Raw genomic sequence first — 12,404 nt, forward strand, 5'->3', positions numbered from 1 at the left:
ATACTTCAGATCGTAGTTGGAGCACTCCGCGGCGATGTTAAGCTGAGAAGAAATCACATGCAGTATTCAGTCACTAAACAACTTACAGGATGTTACCCCAGGTCTTGAGGTGTGTATGGGGCAAGTTCCACAGTGGCACCAACCTGTCACCACAGTAGGCACGAGGGCATCCGGGTGCCGTGGTGTGTTTTTCAGCATCAGGTCATTTGATACTTTAAATCGGAATTGAAGCCTTTTGCATTGATGTTAAGCTATGCAGGAGAAACATGTATTGCATATGGGCACTCAGCAACGTGACTTACGGGAACTATCTAATGGACTTGAGGTGAGTATGGGGCAAGGTCCAAGGCCCCACCAGCAGTCAACCTCCAGTGGCACCAGGGCAGCCAGGTGCAGTGCTGCAAAAACAGCGTTGGGTGCCCAATGTTATCCAATTGGGATGGTCCGGTCACAAAGGGGATGCAGGTGGGGAATGAGAACCAATGAGTGGATTCAGGAGTTGTGATGTTGTGGGATCTGAGTACACTTTTGGTCCTCTTCTCATCAGGACAGGGCAACCGGGTGCAGGGGGTCTTTGGGGTGTCAGGTTTCCCCCTTTTCTGAATCGTTTTTGGCCACTATAGGTGTGGCAGGGTATACTCAGACATGAGTCCCTTGCTCACTGCTCCATCAGGATTCAAGCAAGCCGGGCCGACGAGGCTGAAATGCCAGAAACCGGTCCCCGGTAGCTTGTCTCCTTTCTGGTGAAGAATTGGCTTGGTAGTTTGGTCTGCCCTGTTCCCATGATGCACTGGGCCAGGGACAGACTAATTTGCATATAGCCAGGTTCTGAGCTGGGATGGGGCAGTGAGCTAAATAACGGTGATGGATCAAGCCCTGATCTTTGGACTGGGTAAGAGTGGTCAGCTTAATTCAGACACTCTGTTCATCACCACCCCCTTTTCTGAATCGTTTTTGGCCACTATAGGTGTGGCAGGGTATACTCAGACATGAGTCCCTTGCTCACTGCTCCATCAGGATTCAAGCAAGCCGGGCCGACGAGGCTGAAATGCCAGAAACCGGTCCCCGGTAGCTTGTCTCCTTTCTGGTGAAGAATTGGCTTGGTAGTTTGGTCTGCCCTGTTCCCATGATGCACTGGGCCAGGGACAGACTAATTTGCATATAGCCAGGTTCTGAGCTGGGATGGGGCAGTGAGCTAAATAACGGTGATGGATCAAGCCCTGATTTTTGGACTGGGTAAGAGTGGTCTGCTTAATTCAGACACTCTGTTCATCACCACCCCCTTTTCTGAATAGGTTTCTTCGGCAGGCAGGCAGCGTCAGAGAGATCATAAGGGGCAAAACCAAAGTGGACTCTGTCTCTTCAGAGCTTGGGGACCACGCTGACACCATTTGCCCACTTCAGCTCAGGCTAGGAAGCGCGGGTGCAGTGGTGCTTTGCGGCGTCAGGCTTTTGCAGTTCCAGAGTCTCTACGTTTTCTTTGAGGTGCCTGCAGAATGTAGTGAAGCAGTTCCACTGTCTCACAGGAGTCCTTGAGTCTTTATTGAAGGAAGGCAGGCAGTTCTCCCAGGCTCTGAGGCATGACAGCTTGCAGGTTGAGACAACTTTGGTGCAATTCAAAGGGAAACAGCAGACGGACTGGCAGGACTGGGGCCAAGTTGGTTGCTTTTCCTCAGTCTTTGCTTTTGCGGCTTTTCAGTGTCCTTCTTCTTCATAGGTCATCAGGATCTGATTCTCTGGTGCCATGATTCCCCAAAATACTTAATTTAGGGATGCTAGGGGAGTATAGGGTAGTAGCCAATGGGCTACCTACCCTTAGGGTCACTGCACCCCCTGTATGACCCCATCCTGGGGTAAGTGGTCATAGCCCTTTACCAGAATTTCTGAGTTTCCCATCACCAATATGGCTACCTTTGAAAAGTTGTGCCCACTTCTGGTTGCCCATCTTAGGGCTGGCACTAGTCTGAGGGTGGACATGCCTATCCAATGCACCCTGCCTTAGGTGGTAAGTGGTAAGGCCTGCAGTAGGAGTGGCTTACAAATACGACATGCGGTGCCAGGTGGCATGACATACAGGGATGTGCGACAAGTTTTCACTTTTGTCTGCACCAAGACTGCAGTGGCAGTTTGCATGAGATTGGTGAGGGGTGCATTAGGGTGGCACAATTCATGCCGCAGCCCTTAAGGACCCTCTTTAGTGCCTTCAGGCCCTATGTACCGGGAGTACCATTTACTAGGGACTTACAGAGGGTGCTAAAGGTATTGCCGATTAGGAAAAACAATTGCACAGTTTTGGGAAAAAGATCTGGCATTGGGGACATGGTTACCAGGGACCCAGTGCACTTACAGTCGAAATCACAACATACATCAGGCAAAAAGCAGGGGAGACCATGTCAAAAAGGGCACTTTTACACTCAGATCATGTATGCGGCAGAAGATTCCTACAAGCGGTTCCAATCAGGGACATAGCTTCCCTTAGTGCAGCAGGTGCAGTTGGAACGAGACGCAAAGACCTGAGGGGCCCACTAAACCCTGATTATTGCTGTATGTTATAATCGAAACAGCAGCGAGAGGACCCATTTCATTCCTTACACTAGGGCCCATGAAACACTACTTACACCACTGGTTCCAATACACAGACAACACTAGCAATCATGTAGAATCAACTAAAAGTGAAGGTGTATAGTCATTGGGGTGGCAGACCAATTGGCAATAATGACTCATTTTAAGCCCACTGCAAAGATTGCAGTTCTTTGTTCAACTTATTTTTACCCTTCACAGTCTCGCCCATTCATCAAAGTTGTTGTCAGAATTATTAGAAATTCAACTCTGTGTCATTTAGTTATCATTTATCAATGAAAATATGATACAGTGATTAATCCCCTAGAAGGGCACATTTGTTGGTCTGTGAAGCAATAAATGAATATGATTAGGAAGGAAACAGTCTTTGTCCAGGTCCCCCCGACTTATTGACCCCATTTTGATTGCTAGCTGCTGGTTGTTCGACTCTAAGAGTTCACTGAGGCCTGCTAACCAGACCTCAATGCCAGTGTTCTTACTCATTACAAAGTGTATCTTGAATCAGCTCTCTCTAATAGGCAAGTACTGACTTCCGTATAAATCCCTAATATATGGCACACAAGGTACCAAGAGCATGTAAGGCAGAATATCCACTCAGGACTGCAACGCTGATTCTCCCACCTTGTGAATGGCAAAACGACTCCCAGCCTGCCACTGCTGACTGGAAGCACAGTTGTCATACTGTCAGTTCGACTTTGACATTGCTGTTAATGGCATAGCCACCTGTTCTTTTAACAACATGTACATGTCTTCCTTAAGGAAGGCCGGCAAAGCCCTAAGCCAGGGATCTTTACATTTTTAAGGTGGACATGTATGTTTATATATGTCCTTGCAGTGAACCCTCTCAAATTGTCATTTTGCTGTGGAAAAGTTAGTAGCCCCATTGGCTAATAAAGGGTTACATGCTGCCATCCCAGCCTGGCTAACTGTACTGTAAGTTATCAAATTAATTGTGGCATTAAGCCCTACCTGATGCCCAGGCTGAATTTAATGTCACTATTAAGGTAAAGCAACTTCTAAAATATTGCCACTCTGTGACCCTGCTGGTCCAGTAGCCTCACCAGGGTACAGGCCCACAAGAGAGCCTCCCGCACACATGGGGAGTCATGTAAATCACTCTGAGGCTTGACAACAATAGCAACACACTTCCGGGAGAGGTTTCACCTCCCCCTTGTGGGAAGCCACTCAGGGTGTTAGTCCAAAAGGCGAGCTACAAAGGTAAAGCTGCGTTTGATAGGCAAATGTTGATAGCACTCCTCCTGAAGTGCTGCCCTTTGGTTAGATAGACAGGCTGAAGAATGGCCCAGACAGGGAAGACCAGTGCCTGCATGACATTTGCCATGGGTGTGCAGTTCCTAGGTAGCCACACCTCAAGTGTGAGCTACCAAGCCCCTCACAGTTGACAAGGAGTTCAAACATATTCAGTGTGGCCAGAATAGTGCACTCTGGGATTGCCAGATGCCATATATTTCTGAAAAATCGTAACCAAGAGGGAGGGCACCTGCCAGCCCATTAGCTAGTGAATGCATTGTTCCCTCAGGGCTCTTTCCTGTGTTAAATATGGCAACTCTGGTAGCCTGAACCTCAGATAAAATCGGAACAGGAACAAGGACCAAAGAAGGACAAGAAGGACTTCCCTGCTGCCGGTGGACTGCATAAAGAGAGGCTGCACCATCTGCTAAACTGCATCTGCTGCACTTTTTGGCTAGCAAGCTTAGGACTGTCTGTGGCTCCTGGTTCAGGGAAAAGTCACTCCCCAGTCCCAAATCAAAGCAGGGGCTCTAAGGATATTAAAGCTGAAGATTCCCAAACCGTTGAGTTGGTAGCCACTTCAAGGGATTTGCCACTCACTGCTGCTGGGCACCGATACTTGACAGGCAAAAGTTGCACCTGAGTCTGCTGGACCCAGAAGTGTTGTCAGAGTCCAGATTGCCCACCCAATAGAGACACTACTTCCACTAAAGAATTTCACCCCACCCATGGTTTACGGAGAGTGATAGCCGAGCCACAGCTGGCCTTCCAGTGTCTCAAAGAGGACTTCGAGAACCCCCGACTTCTGTACCACAAGTCCCCGCACATGATCTGTAGACCAAGGAATCCCCGACAAGTCACCCCTGTCAAACGGTGCGTAACCCTGTATCCCCAACATCAGAACCACTCCATAATAGTCTATGGCGGTTGTGCTGTAAGGTTTGGAACTGGACTAGAAAATGCCCTGGTGGCCAGGTAACTATCCAACTCTACCCCATTGTACCTCCGAGCCTTCATCCTGTTGGATTTGGTCACTCAAGCTGGACCTAGTAGTCGAACTAACTTTCATAAACTTGCATTTGAATTTAAAAGTTATAAAACCTTTAAAAATCTGTATCTCTGGCCCCTTCGGTTGATTTTACTCATCAATAACTCTAAAAATTCATGGTTGAGCTCAAGGCTGTTCAAATGAGCCTGACTGATAGTTTGTGCAAGCCATACCATATGATATGCCCTAATCCTCACAGGATTCAACCCTGACCGTTTTCAGTTCAGTTTGAATTATCCTGTCAATCCTCTTCTGTTCATACAGATTCTTTAGGAATTAGGGAATATATATATGTTCACTATCCCTATTTTCACTCTGGCAGTTCCTTCAAAAATTCTAACTTGCAATGACGTGTAATGTGTGTCAAACACAAATATAATCACTTTGATGCAAGACATCTTCGTGACTTCCTGAAACTCTAGGTTGGGCAACGTGCACATATCATCTAGGTTCCCTGCCAAGGTTGCTCAATATTTTGCATCTGGTGCTTTCACATCTTAAAATATTGTCAGATGACCTTCTGTTCATCATACTTCACTTCTAAAATGGTACATTTTAATTGTTGAGGAAGTGCGATCGTGCCCTGCGTGTGCTTAAATGACGTTCAATAAGTGTGCCGTGCTCCAGAAATTCGTTCCCCGCTCAGGAGCGTAAATAATATCAATCCAAGAGAAACCTCCACGGGCGTGGAGGTGCTGCTTAAATTTCGATTGTTGCTCATGTTTCATTGTTAAAAGAACAGTTTATCCAAAAGATACCTTATGCGATAGCCGCCTCTTCCTGTTATGGTTAATAACTTCTGAGTTTGAAAAGTCTGTTCCTATACTTCATAGAGATTAAGGATTATGGTGCAGAGGAAGGGACATGGGAACCTGCTTCTGCAGAACCGTCCCATGAGGAATTGAGGGATTCCCAAGAACCTCTTCATAGATCCAACTACAGTTCTTGCTTGGAAAGATGCTCACAAAGAGGACACATTCACAAAATGATGGCCCAGATTTACTATGATTTTGCTTCAAGGTTTCTTTTTTTGCAGTTCTCAATAGCGCAAACTGGACCCGAATGTTTGAAAGCACTTCACATGAGCACCAGTTACATTACATGAGGGAAGATTATTTCTTTTAGGCATGGGACAGGGAGGGTTTCAGTTTTTCGGTGTTAGGGTCAGCAATTGATACCTATGTACTGTAATTTGTAATCGTCAGCTTTACAATGTTTGTGATTTAACCAATTGTATCCATTGATTTATTTAATATTAATAATAATAATAATAATCCACATTTGTAAAGCGCGAACAATCACCTGTAAGGGTCTCTAGGCACTGGGGGCCGTCGGGAAGATTAAGCTAGCTATTGCCCAGAGTCACATGGTGCTGGGCTAACCTGTCGCCGGAGCCAGGGATCGAACCGTGAGCCCCAGATTCCAGCATCAGTCACCCTGGCCGCGGCGCCACACCTCTTCAAGGTAAATGTTCCTGCACGGGTAGTTTATGCCTATGATTATTCACTGTTTATTCACATACACGAAATTTGGAGCAGCAAGGGAGCTTGCTGCACTGCGTTGAGTGAGAGGGAGGCAGCCGAAATGCCCCATATTTACCAAGATCCGGCACATTTAATCTCTCTCCTTGCTCTGGCACACTGTGTGCTGACTAGCACCAACGCAGGCACTCCTGCACCATAGTACAAGGATGCCTGTACTACAGGCAGGATGGATTTGTGCAGCGAGGACTACCTTCTTGCACAAAAAATCCTTTGAGGTATAATCTTCTTACTATTTCAGAATGCAGCACACAAGGAATGAGGAAGTAACGAGGAGAAAGAAAGACTTTTCTCCTCATTACGCCTCTGTCGGGAATGCACACCATTTGAATGCAAACCCAAAATTAAATTGTAAATCTGGGTTTGCATCAAAATACATGGGTGGGGCATGGGAACTCCTATGTGCAACCCATGTAATGCCTACCCGAGGCAATGTAATGCAAAGCAGCGCTAAGCACTCTGTTGCGTTACTTTGTATGAACTAAACCACACAAAATGGCTTTGTGGGGGTCTTAGTAAATACCAAAATGGATTTTGCGTCAAGGATGCACCACAAAAGTGATGGAAAGGAAGTGGTGTAATGGCCAGAGCGACTGACTTTTAAAGTGTGGAACCAGGTTCGAGTCTTGACGTTGGCTTAATATCTGTGATTCTGGGCAAATCACTTAATCTACCTATGCCGAAAAAAATATATTATTCCCACATGACCTCTTATACTCAGGAGGTTCAATGACTCCTATGTGCTGGGAGAAGATCCCCTGCAAGAATCAAGAGTACATGGCTGAAGATCATTCCATCATTGGTTCTATCCCAGATCCTTCTCCACTGGAGGCCCCCTTTTCTGAAAGAACAACGCACATTTTCACTTCATTTCAATTTACTTCGATTAACTTGAGAGGTCGTAATCGTCCATAAACAATAAGTTACTCACACACTACTCAGATAACAAGCCTACTGTTTGTCCAGTTGATCAATTTTCGAGACCCCTAGAAGGCTACAACCTCCAGTCACATTAGCCACTATGGTTTTGCAAATTGGAAGGTAGTTTAATCCTGCAAGAAGAGGGACTTCATCCATGCCCCTGACTGAACCTGACAGTGACAAAATGGTAGGCTCCACACCCACTCCTGGGAGCTGACACTATTTGACAGTCCATGTTGTAAAATATAGGGCTCAGTTGATTGGAATGTCTGATTCACTGAAATATAAACATAGCCAGTTGAGATTGCCATCGTATTTTTTACAAGCCAGCTGGCAAGCACGCATCTCCATATACATCCTCATCATGGCGTTGGGTGGTGGGAAGCAGGGCCGCTCCATCAAGAGGGCCAGGGGCGTGTCTCCTGCTAGCTAATGGCTGAAGGAAGAGTGGGTGTATTCTTTTGCCCAAACTAAAAGGTATAAATGTACTGGGGTCAATAGCTTGAGTAAGGAGAGAGAGGCGCAACTCAGGTAAAGCAAACTCTTACAGAAGTTGCTGTTCATAACTAACTGATGAGAAACCTGAACCTTTTTAAAAATAATAATTAAAAATGTATATGGTACCTTGCCTGGCTATTGCACTCGCCTCTTGACAACATTGTCTTATTGACTTTGCTATCCCAAGATGTCTCCAAGTGTTTTAAGCTAATGCTCTAACTACCTGGGACCTGTCCTGATACAGCTTTCTAAAGACTTTCTAATGGTTTCAGTGCTACCTGCCGATCTGTGTTTTATGTATTTTTCTTTTTTCTTTTGAGGCTTTGAGATATGTTTGTTTTTTAGTAGCATTTCCTTTTTACAGTTTATTACATGTATGCTTTTGTTTTTGACTTCCTTTACTTTTGGTGATGGTTCATTATCGTGTTGTTTAGTGGGTGCTGATGAATTCAGGCTTTTTGAATGTTTTATGAAAAGTAAAACATCAAATATAATTAACAACTGTGGATTGACTACAGACATGCAAGACAGATTTCTATGCCCATGGATGCCAAGCTATAGACGTTCCATTGTATATTTAGCTAATCAATAAATGTTCTTCTGAGCTCCTCAAGAAAACTGATGAAATGCATCATTTAGCATTATGTATTCATTTGTATTTACTAAACACAAACAAACACTAGCTTAGCGCTACAATATGTAGATTGATTCTATAGTTTTAGGGATATCAGGATAACTAATCATATACAGACCTGGTTCATCTTCCCTCAACTAGCTAGCAGAGAAGAGCCAGGACCATAACGGCTTCATGAATTTTAGAAGTGACTGTTGTTTGCTAAGTTGTAGGGAAGACCAACCCACAACCTTGCTGCCTCTACCGGAAAAGCTCCACCACCCATTGAGGTGCCACCCAGAGAGCCACTCATAGAGGCTCTTAGAAAATTCTGTACATTGATTATCTTCACTGCCTCAGATCTAAAGCTACGCCTAGGTACGTTAAAAGAAAATCCCTTCAAAGTGCTCTGTCTTCCGCCATGAAGTGCCTAATGGACCAGGTAGCAGGATTTAATATTTTTTTTTTGCATTGCTGGCAGCCATTGCAACTTCACTGGTACCAGGGATAGATAGACACCAATTTGATGATCTTTAAAATCAGTCTGGAAGCCACATTCTATCTAATTGCAATTAGTTCAGATATTTCAATGGTAAACCTAAATAGGTCGTGGTACAATAGTCCAGACTGGCTGACACAAAGACATTCGCGATCTGCTTTCTTTGTTGGTCATTGAAAATATATATAATTCTCTTCAGTGCACTCAGTGGTAAAAAACAGGTCTTTACAGACATATTTATTTGATCTCCTAATGTACGTCTTGAGTCCATGGTTGCATCCATCCATTATTGTACATTTTCCAGGGAGTCCTGCAGAATAGAGGCATTAGTGCTGGGATCCCAAGTAGCCACAAATAAGATCTGCTTGCCAAAACCTTGAATCATCTGGACTTGTGGTGTCATATAAACATTGAATAACAAAGGTGAAAGCACCAGCACCTGGTGAATACCACAAGAAAATGTATTGACAGATGACAGTCAAGTTCAACCTGGACAGTCTTATCAGCAAATAAGCTTTTAAAGCAGTCGAACACAGTACTCTTAATAGCAAAGCCATCCAGATATTATAAAAGCAACTGATGGTCAACGGTATTAAACGCCGCTCAGCGATCCAGCAGAATCAGTGCCATATGGATATTTCGATTGTTGCAGATCATCCAGTTATGCCTTAATAGCCCCTGCTGCATCCTGCTCAAAATCCAGCATGAGTGTGATGAAGCAGCCCTTAAGATTCCACCTAGGCAAGTGATCAGACGCTGCAGCAATGTAAGGTAGCTGGGACACCGATCTACAGTTTATAGTGCAGTGTGGATGTAATGTGGGATCTTTAATCAATAATGGATGTAATCAAGCCTTTTTTAGCTAGTTTTGTACACCATCACCTCGTATTGAAGCATTAATAATGGCTTTGATTGCTGAACATGATTTTAATCAATCATTTTTATTTATCCTGGCTCGCAGATCACTGGTCCCAGAGCCAGATGCCGTACTTCTTTTAATTACTGACAGACACATTTCTTCTCTCAAAACAGCATACTGATTAAGACTCATTCGTTCGAGGTATACCCAACTTCCACACGTGTACAATCATCATAAAAAACAGTAGTTGAAAACTGCCCATTGATTACTATCATTTTTTAGTAGAATCCACTACCATCATAGCATCTGTTTGACAAACACCCAATTGTTGAGCAGCCTGGTGGTTCCTTCCATTCTTTTATCACTTTGAAACATGGCTTTGATGGAGTTTGGTGCATTTAAATTCTGTCTGCATAATACGTTCCTTCTACGTGATAGCTCTATGCTGATGACACATATCTGACTATTGACCCTTTCAACCAGCCCACCTGTGTTCACGGCATCGTGACTCTGTTGTGTGCTGGATTGGTTGACACTTTCTTAAGACCAATTCAACTAAATCTGAAATTCTTCCTCTCTTTCATAGACTTAACTGTTGGAACAACTCTTATAGCCTCAACACTGGGACAATGCCACTCCCCTGTTTGTAAGACCATGAATCTGGGCATATTTCTAGATAATACACTTGATCTTAATGTCAAATTTCTATTGTCACCAAGTCCTGTCTTCTGGCTACTCAACAGGAGCTTACCATTCATTTCCTTCCCTCAGTTTATTTTGGCTATCAATGCCTTTGTTAACTCCAGACAGAATGTATGCCAAGTTGACCTTGGCATACATTGAATTACCATTGTCAGACTTAAAAAAATCCAAAACTCTGATCAGAAGTAGTTTACACCTAAGACAATTTGATTCCATGTCCTGTCATTAGAAATCTTTACTTTGGCTTCTAAAAGGATTCTATTCAAAGTGGCATACATCATGCACACATTCCAGGCTGGCAGGGCACCTACATTTCTATCCCATAACTTCAGAAAACATCGCTATCCCGTACCTTTCTTTCAAGCTCCCAACACCTATTTAAGATTCTCACATTTAAGCTCACCCATTGTGGCGCTATCAGTGTGCTTGTCCACAAACTCTAGAATTTCATTCCTTCTGACTTCTGTTCCATTTCTTATCTCCTTTATTTTGAAAAATCTATCAAAACCTGGATATGACTCTAACTATTCCTGTGGCCCCTAGGCAACACAAATGCTGTGAAACTCCTTTAGGAGTGACTGTGCACTCTATAAATCTACATAAACAAGTAATTAAATAAGGAAATTAATTAATTAATGAATTGAGTGATTGATTCATTCCAGTTTTCATAGGTTTTTTTGTAGGCACTGTTTAGGAAAAACATTTTTTCTACCCTCTGTATTATAATCTCTCATCCATAACCTTTCTAGTTAGTTTAACTCACTCCTCAATTTGAGTAATTCCTTATTGAAACATTTAAAAATCCTTTACAACAGGCATTTTAGTTTTTTTCTACAAGGAGCCAGTGTATCAGCAGTCTATCAACCTTCTGATTTTCCATTGTATTTATTAGTAGTTTGTTAGGATTATCCACAGCGTTATCATCTATTTTTAGCTCTCGCATATATTTGGCTACTTTAAATGCATCAAGGTTGTCCCAGTTTCTAACTAAAAAGATCAAGCGTCCAACCCTATGTTTGGCATCTTGAAAATTAAGTAAACAAAATGAGAACATGGTCCAACCAAGTGACTGCAAAAGCATGACATACCATATCAAGCACATGGCCCAAATTATGTTCTGGACCCATCAAAGTTAAATTAAAATTTAACATCAAAATGTGTTTAAATTTTAACTAGTATGCATCCGTGGAGATATCGAAATGTTCATCCAAATACTCTTCTATTACACTGCACACATTTGTTGATGGTGATGAATTTAGGTGTCTATTTAGCCAATTCAGTGCAACTCGGGGCAACTCAAAGAGGTCTATGAAAAACTGTGATCTGTCGTTCAGCTCCATAGGGTCGGTCAGTCCTACCAGTAGTAACTCTAACTGTTGGTGATATTCGCTATTACTTTCTCAGATTTTAGAGCTTGTTTCACAATCACTGATGATCTCCCCTCCTAGTTTTTATTCTCTGCAGGCACAGATTATATGATATCCAGGAGGAACTAGAACACTCAGAGTTACTGTACAATACTTTTTTTGCCAGGTCTCCATTATACAATACATGTTGTACAATTAGTCCAGATATATTGGAACAGATGCTGACTGATACCTTTTATCTAAAATGTTACTACATTTGTCGGGTCCATATAATTGTTTAGAAGGATAGTTTAGTTTCTTGCTTACTATAGGTTTGCTCCACTGTGAGGCGGTGATTGTGGTTGCAGGTTGCAGTCTTGACCTCGATGGGCCCAGATGAGCTTTCCTTTGAAGCATGTCGAGCAGGTCATCAGTGCAGATGTGCCTGTGGCCGATGTAAATAGCAGGACTGGTTTGAAATGTGGTAAAAACAACTCAACTGTACCCCAAGATAGTGTCCAGCATAGGCAACCAGGAAATGTGAAT

The 12,404-nt window shown here is 43.5% G+C and overlaps 1 protein-coding gene across 1 annotated transcript in view; it reads left to right on the plus strand.

Annotated features, from left to right (window-relative positions):
* Nucleotides 1-7,855: 7,855 nt before the first annotated feature.
* The window catches only part of LOC144770625 (myeloperoxidase-like), a 209,658-nt gene continuing 205,109 nt past the window's right edge, over nucleotides 7,856-12,404 (plus strand). Inside the window, exon 1 of the mRNA XM_078655311.1 lies at nucleotides 7,856-7,872. The gene's annotated coding sequence lies outside the window, so the exon portion shown is untranslated. The remainder of the gene's footprint in view (nucleotides 7,873-12,404) is intronic.

The sequence above is a fragment of the Lissotriton helveticus genome, chromosome 7 (genome assembly GCF_964261635.1).
Source record: "Lissotriton helveticus chromosome 7, aLisHel1.1, whole genome shotgun sequence".
Classification (NCBI taxonomy): domain Eukaryota; kingdom Metazoa; phylum Chordata; class Amphibia; order Caudata; family Salamandridae; genus Lissotriton; species Lissotriton helveticus.